This window comes from Phocoena phocoena, chromosome 2 (genome assembly GCF_963924675.1).
Source record: "Phocoena phocoena chromosome 2, mPhoPho1.1, whole genome shotgun sequence".
In the NCBI taxonomy this organism is placed as follows: Eukaryota; Metazoa; Chordata; class Mammalia; order Artiodactyla; family Phocoenidae; genus Phocoena; species Phocoena phocoena.
Genome location: NC_089220.1, coordinates 145812188 through 145825279, shown reverse-complemented (window position 1 = coordinate 145825279; position 13092 = coordinate 145812188). Strand labels below are relative to the sequence as shown.

Genomic DNA, 13092 nt, shown 5'->3' with positions numbered 1-13092 from the left:
ATCTAAATCTAAAGTAGATTTCTTGCAGGGCTCCATGTAGGTATAGTTTGATCATGTTTTCTAATTTGTTATGCCAAATCCATGCTTTTGGGGGGAGCAGTTAATCCATTTACATAATATGTAATTACTGCTAAGAAAAAATTCACTTCTGCCATTTACTATTTGTTTTCTATGTTTTAAGTCTTTTTTGCTCCTCAGTTACTGTCTTCTTGTGGGTAAATAACTATTTGATACTGTACCATTTTCATTCCCTTATCATTTCCTTTACTATATATTTTGAGTTGTTTACTTAGTGGTTGCCCTGGAGATTACAGTTAGCATTTTAAGTTATAACAAAACAGTTATTATTAATACCAGCTTAATTGTGTACAGAAACCTTGCTCCATTCTTCTCTCTCTTTCTGCTGTTGTCACAAATTGTATCTTTATACATTGTGTGCTCATCAACATAGACCTGTAATCATTGCTTCACGTAGACGTGGTTTACATAAGATAGAAAAAAAGAAGTGACAAACAAAAATGCATTTATATTGTGTTTTGTATTTACCTGTGTGATTACCCCTAGTGATGGCCACTACTTCTTCACATAGACTCAAGTTACTACTTAGTGTCCTGTCACTTCTGCCTGAAGGACTCCCTTTGGCATTTCTTGTAGGGCAGCTATGAACTTCGAGTTTTTGTTGATCTGGGGATGTCTCAGTGTTTCCCTCATTTTTGAACTACAGTTTTGGTGGATAGAATTTTTCGTTGACAGCTTTTTGTCAGCAGTTTGAATGTCATCCCATTGCCTTGCTGGTCTCCATGGTTTCTGATGAGATATGGGCGTTTCATCTTACTGAGGGTTGATTCCACGTGATGAGTGGCTCCTCTTTTGCTGTGTTCATGATTCTCTCTTTGGCTTTTGCCACTTTGATTATGACGTATCTAGGTGAGTGTTTGAGTTTATCCTACCTGAGCTTCTTGGACATGTAGATCAATGCTTTTCATTAGATATGAAATGTTTTAGGCCATTGTTTCTTCAAATATTCTCTGTGCCCCTTCTCTCTCCTGTGCTTCTGAGATCCCCAAAATGTGTATGTGGAGCACTGTGGTGGCACCCACAGGTCTCTGAGGCTCTGTTCATTTTTCTTCTTCTTTTTTTTTTTTTCCCCCCAAGCCTGGACAATCTTAATTGATCTATCTTCAGGTTCACTGATTCTTTCCTCTTCCTGCTAAAATTTGTTGTTGAGCCCCTATAGAGAAATGTTAATTTTAGTTAGTATGCTTTACAGTTCCAGAGTTTCTATTATGTTTTCTTCTTTAATTTCTGTCTCTTTATTGTATTCTCTATTTGGTGAAACATTATTCTGCTGCTCTCCTGTAGTTCTTTAGTCATGGTTTCCTTTAGTTCTTTAACACTTAAAAGCTTATTTAAAGTCTTTGTCCAGGGACTTCCTTTGTGGTCCTTTGGTTAAGACTTTGCCTTCCAATGCATGGGGTGCAGGTTTGATCCCTGGTCGGGGAGCTAAGATCCCACATACCTTGAGGCCAAAAAAACCAAAAAACATGAAAAAGAAGCAATATTGTAACAAATTCAATAAAGACTTTAAAAATGGTCCACATCGAAAAAGAAAAAAATCTTAAAAAAAAAAATGATGTCTTTGTCCAGTAAGTCCAAGTGTCTATGCGTCCTCAGAGACAGTGTCTTTCGATTGCTATTTCTTCCCATGTTGGGCCACGTTTTCCTGTTTCTTTGTATGCCTTATTTTGTTCATTGAAAAGTGGACATATTGCATATTATTATGTCATAACTCTGGAAACCATGTTCTCCCCTCACTCCAGGCTTTGTTGTTTCTGTTCCTTGGAGTTGTTCTTTGTTGGTAACTTTTCTGAGCTAATTTTGTGAAGTCTGTATTCTTTGTTGTTTGTGGCTGCTGCAGTCTCTGTTCTGAGAGCTTGGTGGTCTGCTAATGATTAGACGTTTCCTTAAATGTCTGCAACACAAAAATGTCCCCGTCTTTGCCAGGAGGCTGTGTGTGCATGTGGGGGCCTGTTCATAATCAGCCAGGTGGCTTGTGTAGAGCTCAAGGTCAGCCAGAGGTGAGAGCTTAGTGCCTTCTCGGGCCTTTCTGGAGCATGGGCGCAGCTCTGCCCGTGCATGGACTTTTAGGTTCCCAAGAATACTTCAGAACTTTTCAAAGCTCTTCTGGGCGTCTCATTCCCCAGCCTTTTGTCCTCAGCTTTCTGATTAGGGTATTGTTTGCCCAGACTGTTATGTATTACCCCAGGCAATAGTGAATAAAACATTTGCCAGGAAATGTTTTCAACAAATATCCCTGAGTAGTAACTTTAGCACTGGGAGAATTCCTAGTCAGATAAAATAAAAATAAGCCTTTTGATCTGGTCTTCCAGGGAGCCACCAGACGGGTTAAAAGAAATAATGACATTTCTTTGTGAAAGAGGCCCATTCTGCTCCCTCTGATACTATGACTGTGGGCTGTTATTTTCAAGGCTACTGCTGGGGAATGGGGGATGGGGCTGTAGTAAAAAAAACCACACAGAGCTCACTGTTCTTACTGAGATTTAGCCATTTTTCTTTGAATAAACACTTCCTGTAAACCTTTGATAATTTTCAGAATTCCTAAAAAAGTTGGTTATGACAGGTTTTCCATTGCTTTTATGGAGAGAGAGAATTTTGCATCTCCTTAGTCTGATATTTTTGCTGACATCATTCCTTAAAGTGTTTTTTCCCCCCTAATAATCTAGAAAAGTTTATTTCAGCATATTTAGATTACTGTAGAGTTTAGAAACGTCCATGAAGTTTCTTTCATGTAGGAATGGTAAGATTTTAGATCATTTCAAGTTTACTTGTCCAGAGATTAATTTTAAGATGCTTCCTTGTCCATCTGCGGTAAGTGCTTTGTAGCATGTTTTATAGTGGCTGGACCTCTGGTCCCAGGCTGCATTTCACTGCATGGGGTGAGCTGGCACAGGGCAGCAGAAGTGTCACTGTTCACCAGTCCTGCTGGGGAAGGGTAGTCACAATCTAATTATACCAACATGACTTCGAATCACATCAGTGTATCCCAAACCAGTTTAACTTCCTCTTTATTAGATTCCAAAGCGTCCATGAACAATTACTTTTACAAAGTTTGCAAAAGCGTATGACTGTGTGAATACCATGGGAAGCCAGGGCCTTGTAAAGGGCCCACATGAGTGAGGGGGTCATGAAGCTTACACTTCATTAGCTTTGTAGTAAATCTGCCTCAGGGTATGTATCACTGTTTTAGCTTGTATTTCCTGAGTTTAATGAGTTTGTGTTTATTTTTATGTTATTTGCTGTGGGGATTTCTTGTTCATTAAATTACCTATTCGTGTCCCTTGTTAATTTTCCTGTTAGTGTGTTTGCTTTTTCCTACCAATTTACAGGATCTCTATAGATTGTGGATACTTTTCAAATAATATGTTAGAAATACCTTATCCTAGACTCTAAGAAGAAGTTTAAATTTTGCCATAAGAAGTTTAAATTTTGATGTAAATATGTACTTAAGTGATTTTTGTCTTATTTAAGAAATATTTCCATATGCTAATATTATAGAGAAATTTTCTTATAATTTCTTCTAAAAGTTAAAAAAGTTTTTACATGCTCATCTATAATCTACATGTTTACTTTTATGTGTAGTATGAAGTAGAATTGTTTTAGTTATTGTTTTTTAACCGATGGCCAGTTACCCCAGGATTTTGGGACTGTGTATGTGGATCTGTTTATGGAATTTCTCTTTTGGCTTTGGTCTCTTTGTGAGTTCTGACACTGGTAGCCTTATAATAAGTTGAGGTTTTTCTTAGGGCAATTTTCTTGTATTTCTTTAATTAAAAATTTTTATTCTTCAATATTTTACCCATGAATTTTTTTTTTTTCTGGCCACGCCACGTGGCATGTGGGATCTTAGTTCCTGATCAGGGATCAAACCCGTGCCCCCTGCAGTGAAAGTGCAGCGTCCTAACCACTGGACTGCCAGGGAAGTCCACCCCTGAACTTTTTTTCTCCCGCCGCGGAGCACAGGCTCCGGACGCGCAGGCCCAGCGGCCATGGCTCACGGGCCCAGCCGCTCCGCGGCATGTGGGATCCTCCCGGACCGGGGCACGAACCCGCGTCCCCTGCATCGGCAGGCGGACTCTCAACCACTGCGCCACCAGGGAAGCCCCACCCCTGAACTTTTTAATCAGTGTGTTGGGTTCTGTGAGAAACTGTTAGGATCTTTGATTGGATTTGTGTTTTATTTATAGATGTATTAGAGGAGAATTGACATAATTTTATTTTATTTTTGTCACTTAAAATCTTTTTATTGAAATACAGTTGATTTATAATGCTGTGTTTCCATTGTACAGCAGAGTGATTCAGTTATATATAGATATAGATATATAGATATATCTATGTATGTATTCCTTTTTAGATTCTTTTCCATCATAGGTTATTACAAGATATGGAGTACAGTTCCCTATGCTACACACCTGAATGGTACCTCTCCATCCATGACTGCAGTTCTGTGAAAGAGAACTTATGTTTGTTTATTTTATATATGGTAGTATGTATATTTTAATCCCAAACTACTAATTTATCCCTCCCCCCAACCTAATTTTAGTATTAAGCATTTGCATCCATAGATATTTGTTCAAGAATACATTTTAATGTATTCTGGTACAATTGAATGAAAGGTTTGAGAATTAAGTACATTACATGTGATAAATGTGGGTCTGGTGTAGCTTGCTTGAGATTCTTTTCCCTGCCTGAGAATTTTAGCTGCCCCTGCCACCCAGAAACCCACAAACAAACAAAATTCAAACCAACAGTAGAAATAAAAGTATTGTACCAGATGAATAAGGTGCTTTAACAGCTTTGGCCTTGCTCTTTGACTGTAAAAAATTTAAGTTTGAAATACTGAGCTTTGATGAAATAGTACAAGAAGAGTACTAGATGATTTAACTAATTTTTTTTCCAGTTGAAAGAGGAAGTTGATATGTTTAGTTCCATCAGAAGAATGGCCCATTTAACATGTTAAACCTGCCCCTAGGTTCTTCAGAACCTTTTTTTTGTTTTGTTTTTTTAGATTCCATACATATGTGTTAGCATCCGGTATTTGGTTTTTCTCTTTCTGACTTACTTCACTTGTATGACAGACTCTAGGTCCATCCACCTCACTACAAATAACTCAATTTCGTTTCTTTTTATGACTGAGTAATACTCCATTGTATATATGTGTCACATCTTCTTTATCCATTCATCTGTCAGTGGACACTTAGGTTGCTTCCACGTCCTGGCTATTGTAAATAGAGCTGCAATGAACATTGTGGTACATGACTCTTTTTGAATTACAGTTTTCTCAGGGTATATGCCCAGTAGTGAGATTGCTGGGTTGTATAAGAGTTCTATTTTTAGTTTTTTAAGGAACCTCCATACTGTTCTCTATAGTGACTGTATCAATTTACATTCCCACCAAGAGTGCAAGAGGGTTCCCTTTTCTCCACACCCTCTACAGCATTTATTGTTTGTAGATTTTTTGATGATGGCTATTCTGACCGATGTGAGGTGATCCCTCATTGTAGTTTTGATTTGCATTTCTTTAATGATTAGTGATGTTGGGCATCCTTTCATGTGTTTGTTGGCAATCTGTATACCTTCTTTGGAGAAATGTCTATTTAGGTCTTCTGCCCATTTTTGGATTGGGTTGTTTGTATTTTTGATATGGAGCTGCATGAGCTGCTTGTAAATTTTGGAGATTAATCCTTTGTTGCTTCATTTGCAAATATTTTCTTCCATTCTGAGGCTTGCAGTGACAGTTTTTCTTCTGAAAGATCAGCTGTTAACCTTATGGGGATTCCCTTGTATGTTATTTGTTGTTTTTCCCTTGCTGCTCTTAATATTTTTTCTTTGCATTTAATTTTTGATAGTTTGATTAATATGTGTCTTGGCGTGCTTCTCCTTGGATTTATCCTGAATGGGACTCTCTGCGCTTCCTCGACTTGATTGACTATTTCCTTTCCCATGTTAGGGAAGTTTTCAACTATAATCTCTTCAAATATTTTCTCAGTCCCTTTCTTTTTCTCTTCTTCTGAGACCCCTATAATTCGAATGTTGGTGCGTTTAATATTGTCCCAGAGGTCTCTGAGACTGTCCTCAATTCTTTTCATTCTTTTTTCTTTACTCTGCTCTGAGTTAGTTATTTCCACGATTTTATCTTCCAACTCACTTGTCTGTTCTTCTGCCTCAGTTGTTCTACTATTGATTCCTTACACAGAATTTTTAATTTCATTTATTGTGTTGTTCACTTTGTTTGCTCTTTAGTTCTTCTAGGTCCTCGTTAAAGGTTTCTTGTATTTTCTCCATTCTATTTCCAAGATTTTGGATCATCTTTACTATCATTATTCTGAATTCTTTTTCAGGTAGACTGCCTATTTCCTCTTCATTTGTTTGGTCTGGTGGGTTTTTACCTTGCTCCTTCATCTGCTGCGTATTTCTCTGTCTTCTCATTTTGCTTAACTTACTGTGTTTGTGGTCTCCTTTTCACAGGCTGCAGGTTCATAGTTCCCATTGTTTTTGGTGTCTGCCCCCAGTGGGTAAGGTTGGTTCAGTGGGTTGTGTAGGCTTCCTTGTGGAGGGGACTGGTGCCTGTGTTCTTATGGATAAGGCTTGATCTTGTCTTTCTGGTGGGCAGGACTGTGTCCAGTGGTGTGTTTTGGGGTGTCTGTGATCTTATTATGATTTTAGGCAGCCTCTCTGCCAGTGGATGGGGTTGTGATTCTGTCTTGCTAGTTGTTTGGCATGGGGTGTCCAGCACTGGAGCTTGCTGGTTGTTGAGGGGAGCTGGGTCTTAGCATTGAGACGGAGATCTCTGGGGGAGCTTTCACCATTTGATATGAAGTGGAGCCAGGAGGTCTCTGGTGGTCCAATATCCTGAACTCGGCTCTCCCACCTCAGAGGCTCAGGCCTGACACCCAGCTGGAGCACCATGATCCTGTCAGCCACATAGCTCTCTGAACCTGTTCCCTGCCTGTAGAACAGTGTCAGGGTTAGCAACTCGGTTTTGCTGGGAGAATAAGTGCATGTAAAATGCCTGGATCTGACCTACTGAAATCAAGCAGGACCCAGTGGGACTCCTGGACACAAAAGGCTTTTTGAAAAATGTGTCTTTTATTTTTATTTAAAAACCAAAGGAACTTTTTGGCTAACCCTATATAAATATATATATATAAACACACACACACACACACACACACACATCTGAATCACTTTGCTGTGCACCCAAGGTATTTTGTATATATCAACAAACTTCCTCTAAAGTTTACATAGAAAGACAAATACCCAGAGAAGCCAACATAATAATGAAGGAGTAAAACCAAGTTAGAAGACTGACACTACCTGACTTCGAGGCTCACTATAAAGCTATGATAATCAAGACGGTGTACTATTGGCAAAATAACAGATACACAGATCATTGGAACAGAATGGATAGCCTAGAAACAGACTCATACAAACGTACTCAACTGACAACAAAGCAAAGCTGACTCAGTGGAGAACAGATAGTGCTTTCAACAAATGGTGCTGTAACAACTGGGCAGCCACGTGCAAACTCTTGACAAAAATTAAAAATGGATCATGAACCTAAATATAAAACATAAAGATAACATAGAGGAGAAAATCTAAATGACCTTTGGTTTGGAAATGACTCTTTAAATAGAACACCAAAGGCGTGATATGTGAGAGAAATGATAAGCTGGACTTCATTAAAATTGAAAACTTCTGCTCTGTGAAAGGCACTGTCAGGTGGATGAGAAGACAAGCCACAGACAGAAAATATTTGCAGAAGTTATATCTGATAAAGGATTGTTATCCAAAGTAGAAAAAGAACTCTTAAAACTCGACAATTAGAAAACGAACAACCTGATTGAAAAATGGGCAAACTACCTGAACAGACACCTTGCCAAAGAAGATACACAGATGGAAAGTAAGCATTAGTAAAAATTTCATATTTCATTAAGGAATTACAAATGAAAACGAGATACCACTACACATCTATCACGGCCAAAATCCAAAATACTGCTAACACCAAATGCTGACGAGGGTGCGGAAGCGACAGGACTCTTGTTCATTGGTGATGGAAATGCAAAGTGGTGCAGCACTGTGGAAGGCAGTTTGGCAGTCTCTTACAAAACCTTGCATACACTTACCATATGATCCTGCAGTCGTGCTCCTTGATATTTACCCAGATGAACTGAAAACTTATTTCCAAGCAAAAACCTGCACGCAAATGCTTATAGCAACTTTACTCATAATTACCCAAACCTGGAAGCAACCAAGATGGCCTTGGTTGCTTCCATCCTGACAATGGAATATTATTTAGCAGTAAAGAGAAATAAGTTGTTAAGCCATGAAAAGACTTGGAACCTTAAATGCAATTTTTGATGCAAATTACTAAATGAAGGCAATCTGAAAAGGTACATACTGTATGATTCTAAACATATGACATTCCAGAGAAAGTGAAACTATGGAAACAGTAAGATCGGTGGTTGCCCAGGGATTTGAAGGGAGGGCGGGAGGGAGGGATGAATAGATGGGGTATGGGGGTTTTTTAGAGCAGTGAAACTCTTCTGTATGATACTATGATGGTGGATACTAAAATGTCAGTATTTATTTGTTGAATTCCGTAGAATGTACCAAGAGGGAACCCTAATGTAAACTGTGGACCTGGAGTGATGACGATGATGTGTCAGTGCAGGGTCATCCAGTGTACCCATGTGCCCCTCGGGTGGGAGGTGCTGATGACGGGGGAGACTGGGTGTGTAGGGGGAGGGGTGTGTGGGAACTCTCTGTATTTTTGCTTGATTTTTGCTGTGAATTCCAAACTACTCTAAGTCTATTAGTTAAATAGAATTTAAAAATGCAATGTTCAGCTGTATGTGGGGGCAGAAGGTGCGGGACCTGCTCATTCATTGAGTCAGAGGAGAACGGTAGCCGTCCTAACAAGGACAGGGCTGTCAAGGACTAAGTTCTGTGATTTTAAGGGGAGATTCAGGTGCTGCCCTTTTATCTGTCGCCTTCTCCTCGCCTTCAACCCCAGAGTGTCCAGGATCTGTTAGGCATATAATTTAATATTTAATACTTTTTAATAATTAAAAGATTGTTATTTTTAATCTTTATGCCTTAGCAATGTTTCAGAATTTTCATCAGATTATAAGTGGGTGTGGTGATTTCAGGACTAATTCACTCTAAGCTCAGCTGTGGAGGGAACATGTGGTTTCCTTATTTTTGTGTATAACTAGTCCATCTTATGCATGAATCTTGCATCTGCTTGAAAGTTGGGGCATGTTAAGCATACAGTTGAATATTTTTAATCTTTATGCTTTACGAGTGTTTTTAGATTAATTAATTCTGTTTAATTCAGACAGAGCCCTTAGGTGCTTAGGGCCCTGGAAGCGTGGTCCATAGACTGGGGGTGTCTGCATCTCACAGGAGCATTCCAGAAACACAGGATTTGGGGCCCCATGCAGCTAGAGTAAAAGGATGGAAACACAACACACACTAAGAACTCAGCAGGTGTGCAGCCCTAAGGGGATTCTTCCCTCTCAGAGTGGGCAGGTCCTCAGCCAGGGCAGGGAGGCCATGAGGCTTGATGGGCAGAGGAAGGGGGCTTGGTGGAAGGAGGGGGAACTTGGTAAATGGTTGTGGGTCCTGGTCTCCCATCTCCTAGCAGAGGGGAGGGGGCCATGGAGCAGAGCACCCAACTGGCCTGGACTCAGCAGAGCAAACGAAGAGGGGAGGGGGAGGAGGCACTGAGTGTTGCATTTACCAGGCCACTTGGGCTTCCCGAGGGGTGTGAGTGGTACTCAGAAGATCTCACAGCTTTTTGCTTTTTCAGTCATGGCCATTCTTGTATATACCTTTTTCGATACTTGTCTGGTTATTTCCTTGGGATGAACCCCTAAAAGTGACGTTGTAGCAGGTGCAGATTGAGCTATGTTGTGTTTGTGAAACACCCACTGGATTTCAAAGACGTGGTGTCCATCAAACAGTGTATAATAGTTTGTTAATAATTTTCTATCTTGTTTACATGTTGAAATAATATTTTGGATGGCTTGAGTTGGGGAGACATATGATTAATTTCTTTTTAATGTGGTTTCTAAGAAATTTTAAATTACACCTGATGCTTGCCTTTCTCTTGGGCAGTGCTCCCTGGAGGGAAGCAGAATGTGACCCACAGAACAGTAATTGTCCAGCGTGGTAGAAGCAAGTGTTTAAAGCAGGTCCCAGCTTTCCGCTGTTCAGGTCCACATACCCTGTTCTTCCCAGAGAGACTTTAGGAATGCCCATGCCTGCATGACTTGAACCCTAATCCTGTCCTCCCCAAGAGGGCACAGGCTTGTGTCTCCCCCAGCTCAGGGTCTAGACATGGTTTGCAGGCACCTGGGTCTGATCTGCAAGGAGACCTTCTGGACCACTGCCACCTCCAATATCAGAGATGGGCAGGATGTCCCTGCAGGGCAGCGACTGTCACAGCCCCATCCTGTGGCCCTGGGGTTGGTTGGCAGGTGTAGGGTCATCTGAGATCATTGTTGACCAGGCTTGGTGTTTCTCTAGTACTAAAATTCCCAGAAACATTTCATAGGTTTCGGTGTATACCCATCCTCTGAGCTCTGAGAGCTAATAACCAAAGCCAGAATCCTGGTTTCTTTGTCTCCTAGCAACAGATTCTGGCCCCAGGCCTTATTTTTTTGAACTTTTTATTGAAGTCTAACATATTACACAAATTGTTAGGTGCACAGCTCAATGTGTTTTCTACAAAATGAGCATCTCTGCGTAACAAGCACCCAGATCCACTCTGCTCCAGAATGGAGGTCCTGAGAGCATCTTTGTGGCCAAGCTTGTGTTACGGGCTGGGCTTGGGCTGCGGTGTGGAGGGGGAATGAAGCACCAGCTCTCAGGACAGTAGCCAGGATGCTCCCAGGCTCCCGGGAGCTGGGGAGAGGTGAACAGGAAGGACGGGGTGTGTTACAAACCACAAGTCGAGGGAAGTTCAACAGTCAGGTACTCAGGATGACGGAAGGAAGATAGCTAGATCAGATGTAGTGGATCCTCCTACAGTAAACAGCTTAAACTACCCCATTAACAAAGATTTACTCAGAGAATACAACTGTGTCATAAGCTTTTAAAAAACAACATGGGTAAAACAAAGGGACCAGGAAAGGTTAAAAATAATGGACAAAGATGTACAGGACAGGTCCAGATGAAAAGAAACAATATTAAATCAAGGCAGAAAGGCATCAAAAAGAATGAGTAAGATCATTTTATGGTAACGAAAGGAAAGTGCCACAATGAAGATAAAATTGCCCTGATCATTTACTAAAAATACAACCTCAAAATACATAAAATAAAAACTGAGAAAAATACAGTGAGAAATTGACAAAAGTTGTCGTCTCAAAGTTGCTCATTTCTGTTTTTGAGAGTAAGGCAAAATGAATAAAGATATGAAATAATTTAATGATATGAAAGGACACTTTAATAGTTTTATAACCAATATTCTGTTCCACCAGAAAATACCATTTATTTCAAGTCTTGATGAATCATTTAAAACATTGATTATATTCTAGGTCTTAAGGAAAACATCAGCTTATTCTAAAATGTAGAAATGATGGATCTATGACCACCATTCTGTAAAGCTAGAATTTAATAAAGGGATAGGTTAAAAAATCGTCATTTTTAAAAAAGGCAAAGAAACAAATAAAAATGAATAAATAAAAACATCTACTAGGCCAAATAACCCTCAGATAAGGGGGGAAATCAAAACTCTTAAAATATAGCTTGATATCTTATATATAAAGGCACAAAACAGTAATACTGTTTTAGGAAGCCTTCATTTGTAGCCTAAGTATAAAAATGCACAGAAATAAGAAGAACCAAATATTGAGTGACAAATTTCAAAAAGGACATAACGGTAATACTCTATCAAATATGCATGATCATTGGAAAATGTATAGTTTTGGTACTTTTATTGTTAAGCAGGAAAAATTGTTTTAAATGAACTGGACGTGCCACTCAAGTAAACTAGGAAAAAAAGCAATAATCCACATCCAAATAAAAATCGGAGGGAATAAAGATAAAATTGGAGATGAAAAATTAGGAAACATAAAAAGAGTAGAACTGATGAAGAAACCTAAGAGCTCATTCTTGGAAAAGACCAATAAGATAAAGAATCATGTGATAAGAATAATCTTCTTCCCCCAAAGCAGAAAAACAAAGAAAATTATATTGAACAAGAGGGGTAGGTAATGCAGAGGTAAGCATTTAAAATAAGAAATGTTTGTGCACCTCTAATATATTTGAACATCATATTGAAACAGATGTTTTTCTATGAAAAGATACCGTCACATTTTCTTAAGAAGTAAAATCCAAAACGGACTAGTATCCAAGGAAGAAATAGAAAAGCTGTATTCGAGGAAATTTTTATAAAGGAAAAGGAATGAGGGGAGATGTTTCCAGCTAGCTATTAAAATGTATTACTGGCACTTCACTAAAACTAGAGACAGAAAGCTCAGAAAAAAATTTGCCCCTGGTAGGAAATGTATTAAAGTATTTGATAAGTGTTGAGTTTAACAAATCAATAAGAAAAAAAGAGAATATTCCAGTAGAAAAATCAGTAAAAAGATAATGTACAGTTTCAAAAAAGAACAAATATAAAAGGCCAATAAACATAAGAAACATGGTTTGGGTCCTGTTAAAAAACCTCACTAGTAATTAAGTCAGAGAAATTGATGACAAGATGACTTTTTTGTTGTTCAGGTAGCCTGGACTTTGGAATTAGATACTTAAGTTCATGTCATCCCTGGCAATCTTCAGCATGTGGTTTGGGGCATGTTGCTTTAATTTTCCAAGCCTCAGTTTTCTCACCCATAAAATAAGCATAATAATTCCTGACTCTTTGGACTGTTGTGAGGGTTAAATGAGAAAATTTATGCAGAATTTTTTTTAATGCTATGCCTGGATCATTATGAATAAATATCAGCTGCTAGTGTTATGTTAGTATTGATATATTTTGTCTATTGAATCAAAAAAGAGTTAAAG

At 39.0% G+C, this 13092-nt stretch overlaps 1 protein-coding gene across 2 annotated transcripts in view; it reads left to right on the top strand.

Moving 5' to 3' along the window:
- Positions 1-13092, top strand: part of ENTREP2 (endosomal transmembrane epsin interactor 2) — a 359231-nt gene that overhangs the window by 92522 nt on the left and 253617 nt on the right. The gene's annotated exons all lie outside the window — the stretch shown is intronic.